The 23,863-nt window shown below is 43.4% G+C and overlaps 1 protein-coding gene across 8 annotated transcripts in view; it reads left to right on the top strand.

The window, feature by feature from the left end:
* Positions 1-2,208: 2,208 nt before the first annotated feature.
* The window catches only part of COQ8A (coenzyme Q8A), an 84,334-nt gene continuing 62,679 nt past the window's right edge, over positions 2,209-23,863 (top strand). For 2 of the 8 annotated variants that reach the window (XM_072647669.1, XM_072647673.1), the window contains exons 1-3: positions 3,028-3,115; positions 10,558-10,599; positions 18,571-18,620. The gene's annotated coding sequence lies outside the window, so the exon portion shown is untranslated. Of the gene's footprint in view, positions 2,384-3,020; positions 3,116-10,557; positions 10,600-12,499; positions 12,519-18,570; positions 18,621-23,863 lie in introns of those variants that run through there. The other 6 variants (XM_072647671.1, XM_072647670.1, XM_072647675.1 and 3 more) reach the window with 6 other exon arrangements.

The following is a 23,863-nucleotide window of genomic DNA, read 5'->3' as shown; positions in this document are numbered from 1 at the left end:
CAAAACAAAAATGAAAATGGTGTTAGTTCCTCACTCTTCAGATTTTATAGTATGCATAACACTAGAGCTGGAAGAATAACTACTGAAGTCCTCTAGTCAAACTCCCTCATTTATAAAGAGGAAATGACAATGCAAAAAAGCTAACCAGAATTAAGATCATAGGATCACAGTATTCAGAGGCAGTTACATGGCTGGATACTGGATAAAGTACAAAGCTGCCTGACCTGGAGTCAGAAAGATCTGAGTTCAAATCCTGCCTCACATATTAGCTGACCAAGTCTCTTCACCTCTCTCAGACTCAGTTTCCTATCTGTAAAATGAGGATAATAGCACCCTCTAGAGTTATTGTGAGGACAAAATAAAAATATTTGTAAAGTACCTTTGCAAACTTTAAAGTGCTTATATAAGTGCCAATTATTATTATTACTATCTTCATTATTGTTTAGAGCTTAAAGGGACCTTAGAGGTGAAGATGACATCACCCGTTAATGGCAGAACTAGCACTGAAACCTAAGTCTTTTTAATGTGAGTGTTCCTCCAATGACATTATGAAGAAGACAGAAATGGCACAATCCTGACCACTGAACCAACTTTTGGAGATGTTCAGGAGCTTAAAAAAAGATCCTGTGTATATAGTAATAATAACTCACTTGTTACTAACCTTTCAAGATTTGCAAAGCCTAACTCCTGGTTTCTCTGGCTTTTTTCAAATCTCAGCTAAAATCTTTTATAGAAATTTTGCCTTTTATTTTCCTGATCCCCCTTAATGGTAGTACCTTCTCTCTGCTGATTACTTCCTATTTGTCTTGTATAAAGCCTGCTTTGTATTTATTTTTGGCATTTTGTCTCCTCCATTATATTGTGAACTCCTTGCAGTAGAAACTGTCTTTTGTCTTTCTTCGTATCCTAGGCACTTGGTTCAACGCCTGTCACTTAGAAGGCAGCAGATAATGCTTACTGACTCACTGACAGCTACCAAGTGAGGCAGATCCATCTACGCCTGCTATCTCTCCTCCTGGGGGTGAGTCCCTGCCCAGCTAGCCCTCTAAAAGTAGTTAACTTGAAAGGTTTCCAGCTAGTGGGCAGGACCTTCCAGGGATTGTACAAGAGAATTTCAATGACACCGATATTTGTGTGAGGTCTAGAATCCAGGGTCACCTCTACACCACGGTAACTCAATGAGGTAGGCCTTTGGTGGAGTGTAACCACCGCACATGCGTTTGTTACTTAAACACATTGAGAACACAATTCACACACACTCTTTCAGGCGTTTTCGGATGTGCCTAATGCCAGCCTCTTAATAGTCATCGCCCTCCACCAGTTAATGAGGGGGCACTGGGAGAGAAGCAGTAGTCACTCTCAATTCAGGTTGGTGGGTGGGGTGGAGCACCTGTGAACCCCAGGGCTCCTCCTAGGACGCAGCCCCCTCAGTCTGAAGCAGGTCACTCTCCCCACGTCACACCGCTACTCGGGCCGGTGTCCCTTCATCCCTGACGGGCCCGGAGTCCTTACAGACCTGCTTACTTGGTGCAGGCGACGGAGTTCTGAGGCTGAGCAAGGGAAGGGGATAGAGGAAGTCAACAGCGAACAAGGAGGCTGTTTATTCCTCCCCTCTGCTGCCATCTGAAATGCTCTCCCTCCCCTTCTCCTTGGGGCAGCTAGGGGATAAAGTGGACGGAACAAGCGGCTTGGAAACAGGAAGACATCTTCAGGAGTTCACATCTGGCCGCGTAACCCTCTTTGTCTCAGTTTCCTCCTCTGTAAAATGGTCCGGGGCACCCCACAGGGGGTCCTGAAAACAGCCACAACCCCCTCGGCTCCATCTTCTGGCCTGCGAAGGGTCGCTTCCAGGGGCAGGGGCCACGTGCCCGACACTGAATGGATACACGCATCCTGTCCTCCCCATCCCGGCCCGCTGGGCCGTCACTCCGGGCTTGGAACAGCCTGTTTCCAAGGGAAGAGTCTTGGGCCAAGGCCCTTCGCATCACTTTTTGTGCTTTGATGTTTAGGAAGAACGACCCCATCGGGGGTCAAACAGCACCCACAAGATGAGGAGAGGGAATGAGACCCAAGGCTGGTAGGACAAGCGGCGGCCGGCTGTTCGCGGCTCTCACACGGGCCAGCCAACAGTTAACGAGCACCTCCGGGCCGGGCGCTGGACGAGGCGCCCGCACACGAGCAAGGGCCCAGGACGGCTCCCGCCCCGAAGGGGGGCGCCATCTAACAAGGAGGACCACGTGGAAACAACTGCGCGCAGAGGGGCGAGCTGGAGAGAGCGTGACGGGCCCTCAGGAAGGGCTTCGTGCACCGGGCGGCCTCTGAGCTGGGGCTGGAGGAAGGCGCGGGGGCGGCCCCGGAGAAGCAGCCACGAGTGGAGCAGAACGTAAGGCTGAAAGGCTGGGGGCCGCGGAGGGAGGGCAGGGTTGGACTGCAGGCTGGGGGGTACGCTGAATGCGGTGGGGGATGGGGAGGAGAGAAAGGGCGGGCAGTGGAGAGAGGCCCAGCTGCGGCTCCCCGGGAGTGGCCCGAGTCTTTTTCATTTCCCCCCCCTTGCCTGAGGCCAGGCCCTGAGGGGGGTCTGGCGACCATGGCCGCTAGCACCATTTCCCGCGGGGACGAGCAAGCCACAGGCCTTAGGCAGAGTGAGAAATGCCCCGCCCCCCAGCCCTTGCACCAAGCAAACGGCCTACCCAGATTTACAGACCGAAGAGGGAGCAGGGAGGTGGGAGGAGCAATGAGCGTGGGGGAGGGGCTGGGAGCGGCCCAAGAAGAGCTGCCTCCCATTGGTCTAGCGTCTCTCCGTTCTCGCTCCCGATTGGCCCAGGCGTCAGGAGCCCCGGCGCGGCGCACGGTTCGCGACTCAGGGCTCGAAGGGGTCCTCTAAGCTCCGGCTTGTAAGGCTGCCCGGGCCCACGTTCCGAAGGAGGAAGCGGCGCAACCAATCGGAGCGACCGCGGGGGGCGGTGCTTAGGCCGCCCCAGGGCCTCGCGCGGCGCGGCTGGAGAGTTGGTAAACATACCTCGAGCGCGTGCCGGACCGCAGCGCTGAGCGGGAGGTGCGCGGCTGCAGGAGGCGGAGGCGGAGGCGGGCTGCTGACCCACCTCCCCAATCCCAGGTAAGGCGGCAGCCCCACGCACTTGCTGCATGCATGGAGAGCCCCCGCCGCAGCCTCCGCGCCCTCCCGCCCCCTCGGACCTCAGCACCCGGCGGTCCCTGTGGATCCCGTCCGCCGGAGCGGAGCGCGGCCGGCAGGGTCCGGGCTCCGAGCCCCAGCCCTGGAGCGCGCTGCCGCCCCAGCCGGTGGGCGAGCCCCGGCGCGGCTCGTTCCTGCCCCGCACCCCTGTTTGCCTTTTCCGAGTCCTGATTCTTGAGCGCGCTGGCCCCGGGCCCAAGGGCTAGTTCTGACCTTCAGTGCCTGCAGAGAGGTGAAGCCCAGCCCGGGTGGGGTTAGCCCGGGAGGACGGGGCGCTTCGGGGGGAAGAGGTGTCCGCGCGGCTGCGGGAGCTGCCCTCCACGCGCCAGCCGTGCCCACGCCTCATCCACGCCTCCACGCCCAACTTTGCCGGCCATTGGGCAGAGTCCCGTGCCGCCCTGCCCGGACGCCTGGCGGTTGGCACTCCTCGCCCTTGGAGGTTTAGGTGTAGACTTAGGCTGGCCTTGTGTTGCCTTTGGCCCATCCTCTGCCAGGTCCCAGGATGTGGGATTGGGAGAATCCTGGCCCTGAGGCTTGAGAGTTGTGTGAAGTCTGGGCAGAATGCGGAGCCTCTTAGCCTGGGCAGTGGAAATGCTTGACCTGCCTGCCCACGGGGTCTAGTGGGGAAACCATGCCTCGAGGGCTTTCTAAATAGGTGTTCCTGAACGCTTGTTTGTTTTTTGGAGGCCTTGCTCTATCCACTGGGATACCCAGCTGCCCCCTAAATTCGTGATTGAAGCACTGGCAAAGGGTGACTGTCAGGGCTTCTTTCTGGCCAGAGGACTTGAAAATGCCAAGCTGCTGGTTGTCATGCTGTAAAAGGACAGGCTGAGCTGGCAGGGGCTTGAAAGACTGACTCGGAGTGTGGCAGGAATGTCCCTTTGGAGACAAATCACTCCTTATGGGTTGAACCAAGAGCCTGGAACACTTAAGCTAAGTCTTAAGAAATGAGGGGAAAAATGAACAGTAGACAGTTATTTTTACTATTGACATAACCTTCCTTGTGTATCCTGCAAGAGAAGTGAGAAGGTTGGCTGTCTTTGCACCCACTTAGGATCATAGATTATAGATGGAAGGGATTTCATCTACTCCAGTGCTGCTTAATCTTTTCTTGGGTGTCATGGATCTCTTGGGCAGTCTGGTGAAGCCTATAGATCAACTTTCTCAGACTATGATTTTAGATATTTAACATTTTAAATGTTTAAAATAAATTTCATAGCGAAAAAAGGAAACCAATTACGTCTAAATAGTTATCAGATTTTTTTTTTTAAAGTTCATGGAACTCAGGTTAGCTACCCCTATTGTAGTCCATTTTTCTTACCTTACAAAAGAGGAAGCTTAGCTCCAGAGGATTTAATTGACTTGGCTGTGGTACACAAGTAGTAAGTGGAGGAGCTGGGATTTGAATCCAGGTACCCTGATTCCCCAATCCACTGCTCTTTCTTCTGTCATGCTATTCTACTTTACAATCCTTTTTATTTCTTTTTTATTAAGTAAATGTTTTATTGATGCTCTTTTTAGAAATAAATTTATTTAGTTTTAAACATTCACTTTTATAAGATTTTGAGTTCTAAATTTCCTACCCTCCTATTTCCCCAAGACAGCAAGCAATTTGATACAAGCTATACATGTACAGTCATATTAAACATATTTCCATATTACTCATGTTGTGAAAGAAAAATCAGAACAGAAGGGAAAAACTGCAAGAAAGAAAAAAACAGAGAGAGAAAAAGTATGCTTTGATCTGCATTCATACTCCATACTTTTTTCTCTGGATGTGGATAGCATTTTCCATCATGAGTCTTTTGGAATTGTCTTAGATCATTGCATTGGTGAGAAGACCTATCTATCAAAGCTGGTCATCCAACAGAATTGCTGTTACTGTGTACAATGTTCTGGTTCTGCTGTCTTCATTAAGTTCATGTAAATCTTCAGGTTTTTCTGAAATCTGCCTGCTCATCATTTCTTAGTGCATAGTAGTATTCCATTAGATTCACATACCACAACTTGTTCAACCATTCCCCAGTTAAGCATCCCCTCAATTTCCAGTCCTCGACCACCACAAAAAGAGCTGCTATAAATATTTTTGTACATGTGGGTCCTTTTCCCTTTTTTGCAATTTCTTTGGCATATAAACCTAGAAGTGGTATTACTGGGTCAAAGGGTATGTATGCACAGTTTTATAGGCCTTTGGGTGTAGTTCCAAATTGCTCTCCAGAAGAGTTGGATCGGTTCACAACTCTACCAATAATGCATTAGTGTTCCAGTTTTCCCAAATCTCCAACATTTATCATTTTCCTGTTTTGTCATGTTAGTCAGTCTGATAGGTGTCATGTAATACTTCATAGTTGTTAATTTGCATTTCTGTAATCAGTCACAATGGTTTTTCTCAAGCCTTCAACCTTTTCTAGGAGTAGTGGAGGCCTGCAGAAGAGAATGAAAGATAAGAGGATTAGGTGTTGTCTTCTGCAGTCTGGAAATGTCTGGAAAGTGCCCTTGGGGGGGACTCCAGGCTTAGGTTGCAACTGTGACTTTGCATCTGATGAAGTGGGTGAAAGCAGCATAGGGGTCTGACCACCTGGCTGTACTGTGCAAATGGTACACCCAGTCTACCATTAAGCCCCCTTTCTGGGACTTACTTAGTTCTATTTTTGCTTCCCTGGCTCTCCAGCCAGTAGGAGAAGGAAAACGGGTGCTGCTGTCAAAAGGACCTTTTTAAAAAAGCCTTGTTGATGCTTTTTCTAACCCAGTATTTCCAATCTACAAATTCCTGCCCCCCCATTCTTCCTTGTAACAAAGAAAAACAAGACAGAACCAACTGACACAACATCTAACAGCGTAAGCAACACAGGACACGAGTAGTCAGTCTTCCCGTCTCTGAGATGAGAGAAGTGTATTTTTTCATCTGTTCCCTGGGACAAGATTGATCTCTATAGATCAGTCCTGAGTTCATCTGCCTACTAGTTTTGGCTTTGCTTATGTTATTGTAACCATTGAAATGGTCACATTTTGAGGCTTTCCTGGTGTTCTCTGGCACAGGGTAAACGTCCCCCCAAGTAACGAGGACACTGTTGCTCTGAGGGGGATAGGTGCCCTGGCATATTAAGCTTAGGGGTTGGCCCATAGGGAAAGGACTATCATTTCTGTGTTGAGGGGATGGGCAATCTTCGTAAGGTTTCCCAGGGGGTTCTTAGTGGGGAGAATAAGGGTAAAGAAGTTGTTGAAATTCTCTTACGAAGTTTTGTATTTGTGATGAATAAATGACCAGTTCTCCAGCTGCCTGCAATATGTAGGAGGATTCATTCTCTATTGATTCAGAGAAGCATGGGAAGATTTGAATGGCACTATGTTAGCTGCCATTCTGTAACTAAATAATCATATCAACATATCCGTATTATATATGAGTAAGGAAGGCCAGGAGGGATCACAGAGTGGAGGACACTGGGGAAAATCACCATGCACATCCTTTGATGAGAGGGGTAGTGTACTGTCATGAAAATCTCTCCTTTTTTGTTTCAAGTATGCTTGTGCTGGTCAATGGAAACCAAAGTAAAATACACACACACACACACACACGTTTTTATTGAGAACCTATTGACTGCAAGACTCTTCTGTTCCCTTTGGGTGAATTACATATATCAAAGTAACGTATAACTCTTCCTTCTTCCAAGGGATATTACAGTCCTAACATACAGTGCTAGGGAACAGTGTATATGTGAACAGGGTCAAGTGGGTAGTACTAGCTGTGTAAGTCAGTGGTGGTAGAAAAATATCCTGTTAATCTCTGTTATCTATAAATGGATTAGCCATCCTGGCTCATCAGTGTTCTTAACCTCTTCTGCTTTCCACCTTCTGGCTGTTTGTTGATGGGTTGCTGTGGGAAGGCGGTTGGGCCTTGTCTGAAGAGGGCAAGAGCCTGAATGTGTTTTCCAAAGCCCCACAGTCAGTCAGAAGAAAATCTGTACCTCTTCTGTAACCCCACGAGTGTAGCTTGTCAGGAGTTCACTGGGGCTGAATCAAGGCACCTCTGAAATCCAGGCAACCTGATGCTTCTTGCTGATTAGATAGTGGGGTAGTAGGAAAAGTGGATTGGAGCCAGTTCTCAACTTTACTCTTTATTTCCCCTCTCTGGGCCTCATTTTTTAAAAAAATTATCATCATCATCATCACCACCGCCACAGTAACTAGCACTCATATGAGAAAAGGGCATAGCTATGCCATGCTTGTGGAAGAAATGCATCCCATACCCTGTCCTTCATTTCCTTGGAGCTATCCTTTTCATTATTTATTAAGGGTTTTTATGTGAGGGTACGAGGTTAGTTGGATGCTCCATTATTGACCAGCTTCAGCTCTCCACATAAGAGCTAGGAGAGGAGAGGCTTGATGGCTCTTTTCCCCTGTGTGTAGGGGGGTGGGGGGTGGTCTGAGAAATCTATTATTGGGACACTGCAGACATAGCAGAATAATTTTCCACGGAGAGCCCGGAGCATGGAGTCATTTTTGTTGCAAGCTGAAATAAGAGCCCTGTGCAGGGAGAGTGTCTTGATTTGATTGTAGCTCTGAAAAGAGGACCAGTGTTCCTGTAAAATACCACTCCAGGACTTCACAGAGAGCCTCTCCCAGGGAGATGTGGGAGGGGCTATATTTTCTGCAGAATTAAGACTAGGCCTGCAGGGTGACTTGTTGCATTGCCTGGCAATAGGGAGAGGATATTCCTCTTAAAATGTAACCTTTGCCAGGAAAGCTTGTATTGGAGATTTCTCTAAACCTAAAGTGGGCCTGATAAAGTGTCTGTCCATCAATCAACAGGAATTTTTTCATTAATCATCTCTCAGAGTACAAAGCACTATTCTAGGTCTGTGGTCCAGGCTCATATGTAAAGTGGTGATATCTTTAGCCACATCCATGTATTTCGTATTGAGTGATTTGAGTTGTGTCTGACTCTTCATGACCCTGTTTGGGCTTTTCTTGGCAAAGATACTGGAGTGGTTTGCTATTTCCTTCTACAGATCATTTTACAGATGAGAAAACTGAGGCAAACAGAGTTAAGTGACTTGTCCAGAGTCACACAGCTAGTGTCTGAGGCTGGATTTGAACTCCACTCTGCTTGTTTCCAGGCCCTGTACTCTTATCTATTTATTACACCACCAGGCTGCCCTGTATAAAGTTCTTTATTTCAGAAAATAGAGAATGGAATATTTATTCTCACCTGTTCTGCCACAGAGTGAGAAGTATCAGAGGACTCAAAGAATATATTTATATCTTGTTTTTTTCATAGTCTATATACATTTGGGGTTTTTTTTGGTGACCAAACCTATGATTTCCTTGTAATGGATTTCCTCTAATAATGCATAGTCTCATCTATTCCGCAGCAGAGTCTTAGAGAGTTGCGTGAAAGTGCTGAAGGTTGAGTGACTTGCCCAGGCCAGTATCTATCAGAGGTGGGATTTGAACTTGCTGACTCGAGATCAGAATTGTAGCCATTATGCTACTCTGCCTTGCTACATGTGACCTCATGTTAAAGTACAGGAAAATCATCTTCAGCCCCTTTCCATCATCTCCTGCATTGAAGTGGCGTGATCCAAAGTTCAAAATACCACAAGGTTAGACTTGATCTGGGTGCTTCTAGGTTCAAATAGAACCCCTGAAAGCAACCATCTTAATTTCCAGAATCGATTGGTTATGATTGATTGTTCATTTATTCTCTTCTAGATGGGGGTGGGGGGTGGGGTGAGCGGGGAAGGCTTCCAGGAGAAAGGAATATTAGATTTGACAGGGAGGACATCATAAATGGAAGGTGCTGGCGTGATGACTGGCCAGCCATGCAAAGGCAGGAGAGACTAAGCTGTTTGTGTTTGGCTGGAGACTGGCTGTGAGTATAGAGGCGTGATGAGAGAGAATGGGTTGGGGGTACTGGGTAGCTATGGAGAACTTTCCCTCTGCCTCCGAAAAGAAACCTTAGACAGCACATGGGTTGTGATTGACCAGAAAGCTGAATGTGTCAGAGGAGTCTGTGGTCACTTGTGCCTTTTTGGCATTGCATTTTATCACTTGGCACAAGGGCCTAGTGGAGTTGGACTCATTGCTCACTTGCTCCTGGCCCTTCGTCTCTGAGTTATTGTCATCCTCTGCCCTCTCCAGTTCTCCTGCGTTGGCTATCCCCATCATTCTTTCCTGCTGTCAACCTGCGCTCTTATCCTAGCTCTAAAACTATGCACCTTTGCACTCTGGAGGAGTACATACAGAGGGCAGAATTCGTTTGGTTTTGTTGAATTGGAGTGACCCTACTCCTCTCTCCCAGCTCTAGTCCTGTAGATCTTCACTAGATTTGTATGTCCAGAGAGGCCAAGGTCATCATGCTTGTGGTTAAAGTAATTACTCTGTAGCACAGTGGTACTCAAAAACTTTTTGGTCCCTTACACTCTTAAAAATCACTGAAGACCTCAAAAAACTTTTGTTTATGAGGGTGATCTCTCTCAATACTTAGTGCATTAGAAAATGAAAAGTGATAAAAATTTTGAAATAGTAATTCATTTAAAACAACAAACCTATTCCCTGTTAACAAAAATGACATTTTATGGAAAAATAACCATATTTTAAAAAAATTTAGTGAGAAAAGAGGCAAATATTAATACTGTTATTTCAGAGGAAACCATCAGATTCAAAAAAGTTATTCAGTGCTTTTAATGTTTGAACACCATAGTAATTGCTGACAAGCATTCACATAAAAGGAGATCTGTGCTGTTATAGGAATATAAACAAAACAGCAAGTCTGACCACATCTATAAACTTGTTCATTTGTAAGGAAAAAGTACAATTCTGCAGATGAGATATTAACTCATTGCTCATGTTTGCAAGTAAATCTTTAATTCACAGAGAGCTTTTGGAATACTCCACCCTGCACTTACAAGAGAATGAGAGTAAAAAATGAAAGTAAAGTCTTAGTGTTATTATAAAAATAGTTTTGGCCTTGTAGAGACCCCTGAAAGGAGACCCTGAGACCCTAGATTGAGAACTTCCATTTTAGCAGGTTGTTTAACCCCAATAGCTCCCCCTTTTTTTTCCCCCTGTGGAGGTGAGGGAAGATTAGCACTCATGTGTGCAAAGGATGGAATATTGTACTTCTTTGCAAACTCTGATTTTTTACAGTTTTTATACTTCTAATTCCCTACCTTCTTTTATGGAGAGCATACATTGATTTCTACTCTCTTATCCAGGAGATGGCTGATTGACATCTCTGTCCTGTTCATGCTCCCCAAGATTTATTTTTTGGTGTGAAAAATTCCTGTGAAAGGTTTGAGTTGTTTAAAGTTAAAATCCAAAGAGGGTGTTGTTAACACTGAATTTTCATTGCTTCTTGGCAGGTTTTCCTATTGGCATCATTCCTGGCTCAGAAGAGGGTGAAGGTATGAATAAGCTGCCATGTAATTCATAGGTGGTTACTGTTTGACTGGACATTTTAGCAAACATTTCAGGTCTTTCTGTAGTTTTTAAAGAAGAAGTAACTCTTGCTCTTTGGCATGTTTACCGCATTAGAACCTTAGATAAAACCATAGCTGATTATCTTATGATAGTTCAGATTACCTGTATTTTTCATGTTCAGACTTGCAGTCCAGACTGAATAAGCTGGGTGTAAATTTTCCTTTTGTAAAACAACTGTCTTCTGTTCCTGTTTCTTTTCATTCCTTCCTAAAAATTTTACATCGATTCCAGGGAGAGAAGGGAGCAAATCTCAAGGTCGTGTCTGTGGAAGAATCTTTGGGCCTACTTTTTTCCTTACTGTCTGGGGACTGGGAAAGAACTTGTGTAGATTTTTTATTTTTAGGTTTTGTTAGCGTATTTTTACGCTGTGAAAGTTTTCCAGTAACTCTTCCTTACAGCAAACAAACAGAAAAAAGTTAAGCTTAGTGTGTAGCTTTTTAAAGCAAACTCTTCAGAGAGACGACACAGTTTTTTTCTTGTTGGGGGTCTTTCAAAACAGATCAAAGCAAGAGATTGAGCTGGGGCTTTCTTGTGCCTTTCTTTGTTTCCTCAGCACTCAGCATAATGCCTGGCACATATTAGGCACTTATTACACTCCTTATTGACTAGTTGGCACTGGTGCTTTTTGAGTCTTGCTTTATCATGGATGGAGAATGCTGCCTTTGACTACTCACTGTGGCTGAGTCTTCCCCCTTTCCAGTAGAGTATAAAAGGATGCAGAGGGGGCACTGTGAGATGTGGTGTTTTGCCTTTCTGATATGGGTGAAGGGATGTGTGAAATGTTTGTATGTGTGATAACTGCTCCATTGTGTAGGTCTGATTTCTTTATATACCTTCTGTGTATAGGATATAGTCTCAGTAACTGGTTTTTAAAACTGTTGGGCTTAGACACTAGCCTCAGTTTCCTCATTTGTAAATGGAGTTGATAGTCTTTTGGCAAAATTATGAACTGAGAAAGTTCCTTTTAAACCAGTTCTTTCTTACTGCCTCAAAACAAAAAGAAATGTGCCCATTAAAAGAATAGCAAAAGCAAGAAATTAAAGGAAGCAAGTTACCATAAAGTAATTCATTAGTACAGTCACCTTATCCATTTGCTCCTCCTAGCTGTGCCTAGTGTCATGTCTCCCCCTCCCCACCGGTTCCCTGGCTCCATGCCCCAGACTCTGTGTGGTTGTGATTATGTCTAACCTTTTCTCTCCTGAGTATTGTTATCAGCTAGACAGTCCTGACCACTGCCTTGTGTGGCTTGAGTTCCATAAATGTAACCAGTCTCAGAGGTCTGGTTAGAACCAAGTAGGTCACTTCCTGAGGGAAGAACCCAGAAATATGGACTCTGTTACATTAGAGAAGGGAAGGGGCTTATGGCAGAAGGCTGGATGAAAGGTGGACTATAAGTCTACCTGTGAATTGAGTCTTCCCTCAGAAGTGACCACCTCCATAGTGGAAGGAGGTCATAGAATAAGTCCAACCCAAGTGGTCTGGGCAGCTGTGAGTGGGGAGCATTCAGCAGTGGTGAGTCTACCTTGGTTCTACTAGTACAGAGGGGAGAAAGACTTCTGGAAAGAAGAGCAAATATAGGAAGTACTTCACAGATAAACAGCAGAGAATCTTGATGAGATAGGCATAATGAGCTAGATATAAAGCCAACCTGATGAGTAAGTATTACAGATTGAGGCAAATAGACAAAGAAATCTCTAAGGAAGGGGAGCACGTTACAGTTGTCTCTCTCCCCCTCTCCCATGACAGTGTAAGAACCTTCTGAATATTTCTGAAGAGCAGTAAAAGAATTAAAAGGACAAATAAAAGAAGTATGGGTGGAAACCAGAATTCAAAGAAGAAATCGGTAAGATAAACAGAGTGTGAATTTAGAACAAATGACATTTGACTTGGGCTTCTTTGAAAAAGAGTGACAGGTAATTGATTGGAAACTTAAAACAAGCCACTTTAGGGGAATATGAACACTTAAGGAGAACTTTTTGGAGAAGTAGTTGTATTTCTAAGACTGCTCATCTAAGGATGGGAATTTCTGGTTCTGAAGGGGCATCCAGCTGACAAGTTGGGTAAACAGAATAGGCTTACAAACAAATATGGAGGGAGCATATACTGACATTAGGATTACAGTGTTAAAAAACAACACTGGCAGCCAAGATATATTAAGAAAAGTCAGTATCTTATTCATTTTTGATAAAAGAAAAATTGTGCTACAGATAAACACAATATGATGAAGGAAAGGGCAAGGAATGGCCCTTATTTATTATTTATTATTATTTAAGATATGGCATTTCCACCTCTCCTTCAGCCCCACTGTCTCCCACTGAATTTAATAATTCTGGGAAAGGGACACAATAAATGAATGTTACTCAAACTGAGAGATTAGGTGGGGGTGGGGCAGGGAGGAAATGATATTCTTATGTGTGGGAGGGAGAGAAAGAATGTCCATAATCCAAATGAAAGGAAACTAAAAACATTTGGGATTGGACTGGGTTGGGAGTTTTGAAGTCCTTGGAGGGAGACCAGGATCAGATTAGTGTAAACAAAACAAAACTCAGCGTTAGCATTGGAGGTAAAGAACTTAACAGAAGAAAGCATAGATTTAACACATAAACTTTAATGTGAATGGTTTAGACTTCTCAATAAAGTGACAGAAAAAATGAAATTATGAATAAAAAAGTAAAACTTGACAATTTGCTGCTTTAAAGAAAAACATTGAAAAGATACAGACACACAGTGAAAATGAAGTTCTGGAATAAAATGAATCTTGCCCCAAACAAATCCTGAAAAGCAGGCAGTGCCATCACAGTTTCAGGTAAGGCAACAGTTAAAGCTGGTAAATTTACAAAAATTTACAAAAAATATGTTTAAAAGTACCATAGGCAATGCAACAATGCCATTACCAAATATGTGTATACTAATAGCACAGAAGAGACAGTAATATTCATATGGTAATCATGGGAGGCTTGAATATTCATCCTTCAGAGCTAGATAAATCCAATAGAAGTATGATCAAGAACAAATATAATAGAGGTGAGCAGATTGCTGGAAAAATTGGAGCTGAAAGACTTGAGGTGATTTCTGAATGTGAATATTAAAGAATACTCATGGGTCTCAGCATTACAAAATGGTTTGTGTACTAGTACTTAAGAAGTCGGAAAAAACAAGCCTGTGATCAGTAGACCATTAATAATAAATAAAACGCACAGACCCAAATGGAGACTAAGAAATGTTGTCCTAAATACCTAACGGGACAAGAAGCAGATCATAAAAACGATCATTGTAAAAAAAATGATAACTGTGAGACAGCATGCACAGATATATGGAACATAATGAAAATCCTCAAAGGAAAATGTTTATTTTTTTAAAACATACTAACAAAATTAGAAAAAAAAAACAATTAAACATGGAATTAGAAACTCTAAAGTCAATAGATTAACCTTGAAACATGCACAAAAGAAGTCTTGAAAATTAAAGGAGAAAGAGAAAATTGAAATTAGAGATTTGAATTGACAGCTATTTCCAAAAAGGGCTTTGTTTTGTTTAATAAAATCAACAAGATACTTACTAACTAGATTCCCAAAGAGAGGAAAATCAGATTGTAAAAAACAGGAAATAGATGAAGTGAGTTCACAGTGAATAGTGGGGATTTTTTTTTTAAATTAGAAATTACTTAACACCTATGAAAGGAAGAGTTTTTAAAGGAAATGGAAGAGCATTATACAGAGCTTACATAAATAAAGCTTAAAATAAACATAACAATTAAATACCCTAATACCAGAAGGAAATCAGTCTATAAATGAATATCAAAAAAATCCTAAACCAAACTTTAAAATTCTATTAAACATTTAAAAAATTAATACTTATGCTATAAAATTGTTCTCAATAATGAAAAAGATGCTCTATCAAACCCCTTTTATGAAACAATTATAGTACTGTTACAGACACAAGGAGTATATAGAAAAGAGATAAATTACAAACCAGACATTGCTAATACTGTTGTGAAAATTTTAAATATAATTTTAATAGTATATGAAAGTACAACGAAACATTGTACTATGATTAATATTTTTTATAACAGACACAAATAGGGTTCAGTGTTAGGAAAATTAATATAACATGAATAACAAAATCCCTGACTTTGTCACTGCATACACACAATCTTTGACAAAATGCACCACTCTTTTAGGTTAAAAACCCAGTAAGACATAGCAATGCAAAGACCCTTCATCCTAATATAATCCAAATGACAGATGATAAAAAAAATTCTTCTAAGACCAAAAGCTGACATCATTTACCGTAGAGAAACACTGGAAATTTTCCCATTAAGGACAAGGGTGGTACAGTGATGCCTTCTCCTCTCCCATTACGTGGTTTATGCCATAGAAATGTTAGCTGTAGCAGAAAAAAGTGGGGGGGGGAATAATAAATTATAAATACTGACAGTGGAGACATAAAATTGCCCCATTTGTAGATTGCATAATGCTTTACTTAAACAACTCCCTAGAGAACCGCTGGTGCCTTGCTCAAGGTGATTGATAGCGTCATTGAAATAGCCTGGAATCCAGCGTTGGGAAACCTGCTGCCTCAAGGCCACATGCACCCCGCTAGGTCCTCAAGTGTGGCCTTTGACTGAATCCAGACTAAACAGAACAAATCCTCTTACATAAAAGGAAATTAGGAATGAAAATATCTTAGCATTATTAGATAGCAAATTGTAGTGTAAAGCAATCAAAATTGATACCGACTAAAAAGTAGGAAAGTAGATCAGTGAAACAATCAAATGCAGTGACCTAGTGTTTGATAAAGTATAGAGAGACGGACTATTTTTAAAAGAACTATTAAGAAAACTTGGAAAGCAACTTGACAAGGGAAGATGGGCTTAGATCAGTATCTTATACTGTACCACACAATAAGCCCCCTGTGGTTTAAAGGTTTATTAAAGGTTACTTCATGAAAAAATGGAGGACCAGAAGGAGGTATGTTTTAGAACTATAGTTACAGGTAGAATTTATGATCAGATTTAGAGGCAGGGAGCACAGAAATTACATTGTATAAAAAATTAAAGTTTTTGTACAAAAATGGCACATTAGCAAGTATTAGAGAAGAAACTAGGAAAATAATGGAGGAAAGTCTTTACCTCACAAATCTCTGATGGAAACCATGTTTCCAAGATTTCTTTGGAATTGATAAAAAAAAGACAGTGTCACACAATTCTTAGTGCAGTCGTTAATGGCTTAAAACTACATCAAGGTTTTTAGAATGCCCTGAGTCCTACAGTCAATCATTTCTCTGTAGATAAGTGGTCAAAGGAGGTGGGCAAATGGATTTTAAAAGAAGAAATGCACACTTTCAGTAGTTGTGTGAAAAAGCCAGCTTGAACTGGCTTCAGAGAGCCTGTTGTTAAATCTTCAGTGTGAACATTTACACATTGGAAATAGGCAAACTGTACAGGCTGCTAAAGTGATCCTTAAGCTAAATATTCCCAGGACAAAGGAGAGGGGAGGAGAGGAGGAAGAGGAACCGGGGGAGAAGGATGGAGAAGAGGGGAGATGGGGGCAGGGAGGAGAAAAGAAGGGAGGGGAGGGGAGAGATGGGATATTTTGATTTCTCTTTTCCCAGTTCTTTTTTTATTTCCTGAAGAGCAGGGTAGTTCCCTAGAGGAGACTTCAAGACCGTTGGTTCTCTGTTGATAGGTGCTGGATATTACAAAGTGCTTTATATGCCTTCTTTTATTCGACCTTTTCAGTGATCCTGTGAAGTAAGTCCAGAGAGATGATGTGACATATTCAAGACTGCACGTTAGTAGAGCTGGGTTCAAGCCTGCTGTAGCACATTACTTTCCTAGAGATTATATAATAATGGAAAGAAGAGAGGCAGAGGTCCTCCTGTCCTGTTATTTTTGGGATAAAGATATCTTTGATCTTCTGAATGAAGCTTTTCTTTATCTCCCCCAAATGCTAGTGCCCTCTCTTCCAAATCATCTTGTATTTAATTACTGGGTACGAATTTCTTTATTCATTTTACATCTTATGCTGCATGTACTTTTTATAAATATGTCTCTCCCATTAGAATGTATGGTGCTTGCAAGGAGGCATTGTTTCATTCCTTGTACTTTCTCCACCAGCCTAGTGAAGTGCCTGGTACATAGTAGGCCATTAATAAATGCTTGTGGATTGATTTCTGCCAGGAGCCTAAAATGTTGAATCCCTCCTTCTGAGTGTTAGTGCTCTTTTATTCTTGAATGAGAGGTCTGTAAAAACCCACATGTTTGCACTGAGAGGTAACTGGAGTCATTGACATCCTCTGCAACAGTTGACTTGCCCAAGGTCACATGACTTCTTAGAGCCAGAACTAGAACTCAGGTCTCTTGGTTGCCAGCTCAGCATTTCTTTCCACTATACTACCAGGAGGATTAATCCTGGATGATTTAATTTGAAAGGCATGGTCAGAGGGATAGGAATAAGTGGCAGAAAATATAGTTAATTCTTAGCAAAAATTCTGTAACTTGTTAGTAAAAGGATGGTTTGTGTGCACTTGGGACAGGAAGCAGCAGTGATTACAATAAGTTGTGTTTGGTGAACCTCCTTTCCTTTTTTTTTGGCCAGCCTTCTTGGTCTGGTAGATTGGGGAATGGCATATACATGCTGTACTTGTATTTTAGCAGAGCATTTGACAAGATGGATGTGGATGGATTATAATCTAGGTAGAGTTCAGAACTGGTTACAGAATTAGAGATTGGTCATTAATGTACTGCTGCCAGCCTGCAAGGTCATTAATAGGGTGCCATGGGGATCTATTTTGGGCCCAGCTCTATTCAAGATTTTTATCCATGCCTTGGACAGAAGTTTAGATGACATGCTTATCATATTCTGAGGAAATACAAATTTGGGAGAAGCCGGATTGCAGGATATATGATAGGGTCATCTTGGTCAGTGTGGTTAGCTTTTTAAAGAGCAAAGTTAGTTCTGTGTTGACATGGATCCCTGGTAAATGTTGAAAGAAGTCCAACCCAGATATTTAGAAGAGGCAGAGGTCTCTTCTACCTCCCTCAGTGCCTCTGGAGCAGTCACCTTTAGCTAATCTCTGTTCCAAGGATCCCTGGCCCATATTCTATTGTCAAAGCCAGGAGGCTAGTCTTTGGGTGCATAATATTATAAACTGCGACTGCTCTTACGCACCTGTCTCCAGCCCCTCCCTTCTCCTTTCCCTTTAATCCCCCAAATGAGGGGGGAAAATGTGACACATCTAATTCTTACTGTACCACACAATCCATTCCCAAAATAAAGCGGTCTGCTCCAATAGGAGAGGAGTTAGTTGAGCTGTCCTAGGCCAAAGTCCAGAAATAAAAAAGTCACCCCATCTGTTTATGTAGAGAAGTGACTTAGATCATTTCAATAAATTCAGTTAATATTTGTGACATTTCTATTACAGGCAAAGCCCTGAGCTAATTCAGTCTAATTTTGCAAAGCTCACCATGGTGATGGTATGTGGTGGGTCCCATTAGCTGTGTGACCTCTGTCTCCTGGGCCCTGCCCCTCTCAGGACCCCTTTTCTATTCTGTGTAACCAGTTCTTATTGCAGAGTGGTGAGCAGGAGAGAATGGTGTGGAGGATGGGAAGAGGACCTCTCTCTCACTTGAGCATGCTTGGGCTTTCTGTCTGGCCTTCTTTAGTGAACAGTCACCAGAGTTGTTCCATCTGTGGGAGGACTTTCTCTCAGCTTTTTCCTGCTGAGAAGTTGGTTTTTTTCTTCTAAACTCCAGTCTGCGTTGATTTTCTCCAATTTCAATCCTTTTAGAAAGAACACCATGGGGACATCTGTAAGGGCCCCTCAGAAACAGCTTGGTTTCTCTGTATCTGGAATATTTATTGTCTGTTGCAATTTTTTCCCTTATTTTACAGCTTGCCATCCTTCGTGATCCAGAGTGATTTCTTTACCACAGTACTCCAAGGTAGGTAACCCAGTTATCATTATTCCCATTTTATGGATGAAGAAATTACAGTCCAGAGAAGGTGTGTCTGGGGTTACATGACTCCTAGGTCCTTACCTAAAGCTGGGGCTTTAGACTCTGGCTCTCTGTAACCTTTTGTCAAGTCCTCAGCTCTTTCTGTGTTTGGGGAGACCCTCCCTCGCTTTGCAGGTGGACGATACAGGGGCATTTCTAGATACCTGTGCAGTTGTATCTAACATATTACCACCATCTCCTTTACTCTCTTGCTTATCAGCCCTGGCAGCTGCTCTCTCCAAGGTTCCCACTTGTCTCTCAAGTGCTAGAGCTGATGGCTTCTTAATCTTGCTCCTTTTTGGACCTCTGCAGCATGTGATACTGGTGACCTCCCCCCACCCCCCTTCTGTGCATTCTTTTTCTCTCCTGCTTCTCCTGGCTTCTGGATGCTTCCTCCTTGCAGGATCATTTTCGATGTTCAATGGGCATGCCCCAAGGCCCTCTTCTCTTCTCTCTACTTTTTTTCTCAACAACCTTCTTACCTCATGTGGTTTTAATTATCATCTGCATGTCCATTTCTAGTCTCTCTTCTGAACTCCAGCCCTCCATCCTGGCCTGCCCATTGGACGTTTCAGACTGGATATCTCAGACTCAGATTTACTAACATGGCCAAAATGCTTGTGATCTTTCATCTCAAATTCTTCTCTTTCCTTAATATAATAATAATCACCCTTCTGGATGCCCAGGTTTGCCTCTTTGGCACCACCTTAAGCTTTTCACTCTCCCTCAACCCCTCTCTCTGGTCCTTTATGTGCTAGTTTTTCTCCGTTCTGCCTCCTCAGTGTTCCTCAGACGTCCTCTTGGCACACTTAGAGTTTACACTTCCTCGTCACCTCTTGCCATAGCTTCCTAATCAATCTCCCGGCCTCCAGCCTCTCCCTTCTCTAGTTTCTTCTCCACAAGCTGCCAGATTGCTGTCCCTGAAGAAGAGATCTGAACATGGTTACTTCCCTGCTCAGGAAACTCCAACTGTCCCTGATTGCCTCTAGGATAAGATATAAACCCCTGTCTTTAGTAGTGAAAGTTCCTCAGTGTGACTCCACTGAGCACCAGCCACACTAGCCTGATTGTTCCCCACAGTCTATTCCCAAAAGACAGCCACAAGTTCCATTGGGAAAGAAGAGGGAAATAAGAAGCCACCTCATCTCTTTGTGACCTGCTGACGCATTCCACTTCCTACCATCCCACCCCTTTGCACAGATTGTCTCATGTGCCTGGGAATGCACTGCCTCTCCCTGCTGGGATGCCCAGCCCAGGTGGCACCTGCTATACAAGGCTCATCCTCATCCCTATAGTTGCTAGTATTCTTGGCTTCATCTCTAAAACCACTGTATGTATTTTGTATTTATCTGTGTTCCCGGAGTTTCTCTTCAATGGAGTGGAAGAGTCTTGAGGACAAAGACTATTTTTTTGTCTTTATTTCACTAGTGCCTTTATTTCACTGTGCTTTACATAGTAGCACTTTAATGTTTATTGATTGAATGGATGAATACGTAGGACTAAACCATTCTGATCAGATTTAAGAACTAGAAAAGGCATACAAATCATCCTGGCAATAGGGTGACTCAGCTTGGTCACCTATCTTCTTTGAGCTTTAATATCCCTTTCAAAATATCATATAGGGGCTAGAGAGAATAACCAACTTTTGTAGGCCTTTACAGGGTGGGGTCTCTGGAAGGGCTTTTATTGCCATCCCTGAAGACCTTGGAATTCTTGTTGGGAAAACCTCTCCTTAAATAGGAACCAGGGTGGCGAAGTCAGCCACCTTATCTCTTTTGCTGGGGTTTGCATTTTAGATTAAAGACTCTGATTTGTGTTCACCGTTCAGCCCCCTCCCTTCTCCAGGCTGGGAATAAAAACAACTTTCCCCTTAAATTGGCAGCTGACCTTCCTTACCAGCTGGAAGTTGGTAAGTAATAATAGCATGTATTTATATCCTGCCTTCCCCCCCCCCCCCCCCCCCAAGTGTTCAGAGTATGTGGCAGGCATGGAGGCATTTTCTACTTCTTCTCTTGAATGATTAAATGGCACATCAGCATCACTCAGTGACTTAAATAACAGCCAGACTCCTTCCCGTCTCTGCTTTCTTGAGTCATATGGTCATTTCAGCCCTTGGTGGTACTGTACAGAGCCCTTATTGCTGTGGTTATAAATAAGAACCCAGTCTAGTCTGCTCTCATTCATGCACACTACCCTGCCTTTCACTGAGTTTATAGGAGTTGAGGGCTGAAAGGGACCTCAGTGCTGGATCAGAACTCCATTCTACTATCCCAGTGTGATAGGTATATTCCAAACAGCTCCTATCCCTGCCAGAGCAAAAACACCTAAATAGAAGATTTAACGAGGTCTTAAAATAGGAATTTCAAATTGGTGTCATGACATTGTGTGGAATAGGTTAGCATTTAAAGGCCTGGTTCTTAGTCATTTCTTCTCATCAAAGTAGATTTTAAAAGCCAGTTTTACTCTGTCTGTGTCTGTCTATTCTTTCTGACTCCCCTCTGCTTTTTATTTTTTTTATTTTTATTTTTTAATAATTAAATTTATTTATTTAACTTTTAACATTCATTTTCACAAAATTTTGGGTTACAAATTTTCTCCCCTTTTATCCCCTCCCTCCCCCAAACACCAAGCATTCTAATTGCCCCTGTGACCAATCTGCTCTCTCTTCTATCATCCCTCTCTGCCCTTGTCTCCGTCTTCTCTTTTGTCCTGTAGGGCCAGATAGCTTTCTATACCCCTTTACCTGTATTTCTTATTTCCTAGTGGTAAGAACATTACAGTTGATCCTAACACTTTGAGTTCCAACTTCTTTACCTCCCTCCCTCTCCACCCCTTCCCTTTCGAAGGCAAGCAATTCAATATAGGCCAAATCTGTGTAGTTTTGCAAATGACTTCCATAATAGTTGTGTTGTATAGGACTAACTATATTTCCCTCCATCCTATCCTGTCCCCCATTACTTCTATTCTCTTTTGATCCTATCCCTCCCCATGAGTGTCGACCTCGGATTGCATTCTCCTCCCCATGCCCTCCCTTCTATCATCCCCCCCACCCTGCTTGTCCCCTTGTCCCCCACTTTCCTGTATTGTGAGATAGGTTTTCCTACCAAAATGAGTGTGCATTTTATTCTTTCCTTTAGTGGAATGTGATGAGAGTAGACTTCATGTTTTTCTCTCACCTCCCCTCTTTATCCCTCCACTAATGAGTCTTTTGCTTACCTCTTTTATGAGAGATAATTTGCCCCATTCAATTTCTCCCTTTCTCCTCCCAACATATTTCTCTCACTGCTTGATTTCATTTTTTTTTTTAAGATATGATCCCATCCTCTTCAATTCACTCTGTGCACTCTGTCTCTATGTATGTGTGTGTGTGTGCATGTGTGTGTGTGTACTCCCACCCAGTACCCAGATACTGAAATGTTTCAAGAGTTACAAATAATGTCTTTCCATGTAGGAATGTAAACAGTTCAACTTTAGTAAGTCCCTTATGACTTCTCTTTGCTGTTCACCTTTTCCTGATTCTCTTCATTCTTGTGTTTGAAAGTCAAATTTTCTTTTCAGCTCTGGTCTTTTCATCAAGAATGCTTGAAAATCCTCTATTTCATTGAAAGACCAATTTTTCCCCTGAAGTATTATACTCAGTTTTGCTGGGTAGGTGATTCTTGGTTTTAGTCCTAGTTCCTTTGACTTCTGGAATATCCTATTCCATGCCCTTCGATCCCTTAATGTAGAGGCTGCTAGATCTTGTGTTATCCTGATTGTATTTCCACAATACTTGAATTGTTTCTTTCTAGCTGCTTGCAGTATTTTCTCCTTGACCAGGGAACTCTGGAATTTGGCCACAATGTTCCTAGGAGTTTCTCTTTTTGGATCTCTTTCAGGCGGTGTTCTGTGGATTCCTTGAATATTTATTTTGCCCTCTGGTTCTAGAATCTCAGGGCAGTTTTCCTTGATAATTTCATGAAAGATGATGTCTAGGCTCTTCTTTTGATCATGGCTTTCAGGTAGTCCCAAAATTTTTAAATTGTCTCTCCTGAATCTATTTTCCAGGTCAGTTGTTTTTCCAAAGAGATATTTCACATTATCTTCCATTTTTCCATTCTTTTGGTTTTGTATTGTGATATCATGCTTTCTCACAAAGTCCTTAGCCTCCATCTGTGCCATTCTAGTTTTGAAAGAACTGTTTTCTTCAGTGAGCTTTTGAATCTCCTTTTTCATTTGGCTAATTCTGCTTTTGAAAGCATTCTTCTCCTCATTGGCTTTTTGAGCCTCTTTTGCCAATTGAGTTAGGCTATTTTTCAAGGTGTTAATTTCTTCAACATTTTTTTGGGTCTCCTTTAGCAGGGAGCTGATCTGCTTTTCATGCTTCTCCCTCATCCCTCTCATTTCTCTTCCCAGTTTTTCCTCCACCTCTCTAACTTGATTTTCAAAATTCTTTTTGAGCTCTTCCATGGCCTGAGCCCATTGGGTGGGCTGGGACACAGAATCCTTGATTTCTGTGTCTTTGCCTGATGGTAAGCATTGTTCTTCCTCATCAGAAAGGAAGGGAGGAAATGCCTGTTCTCCAAGAAAGTAGCCTTCAATAGTCTTATTTCTTTTCCCTTTTCTGGGCATTTTCCCAGCCAGTGACTTGACCTCTGAATATTCTCCTCACACCCACCTCGCCTCCTGATCCTCCCAGCCAGCTTTTGGGGACTGAGATTCAAATGCTGCTTCTAGCCTTAGGGCTTTTGGCAGGGGCAGGGCTGCTATTCAGTGTGAGAATTAAGTTCAGGTGGTCAGGTCGGGGCAGGGCCACCTCTCAGGCTCAGTTCCCTCAGGAGGTTTATGCACAGACCTTCCACAATGGATTCAGGCTCCCGCCAGCTTGTGGAGTCCCGGTCTGCAGCCGCCTCTCAGCTTCTACCTCCCCGGGGGGCCCGAATCATGGGGGCACCCCACTCCCCTCTCAACCCTCCAAAGAGACTCTCTCACCGACCCCCGTCACCTGTGGGCGGAGGGACTTGTGCGGCCACTGGAGATCCCGTCCCTGAAGCCTGCTCGGGTCTGTTTCTCTTGGTGCCGTGGCCGCAGCAGGTCTGGGCTGGGCTGGGCTCCGCGTCTGCAGCGCAATGGACCTTTTGCGAGAGGTTTGCAGGTCCCTCTGTGGGTGGAGGGACCCGTGTGGCCGCTGGTGATCCCGTCCCTGAAGC

This window comes from Notamacropus eugenii, chromosome 2 (genome assembly GCF_028372415.1).
Source record: "Notamacropus eugenii isolate mMacEug1 chromosome 2, mMacEug1.pri_v2, whole genome shotgun sequence".
Taxonomy (NCBI): Eukaryota; Metazoa; Chordata; class Mammalia; order Diprotodontia; family Macropodidae; genus Notamacropus; species Notamacropus eugenii.
This window is presented reverse-complemented; position numbering and strand designations above follow the sequence as displayed.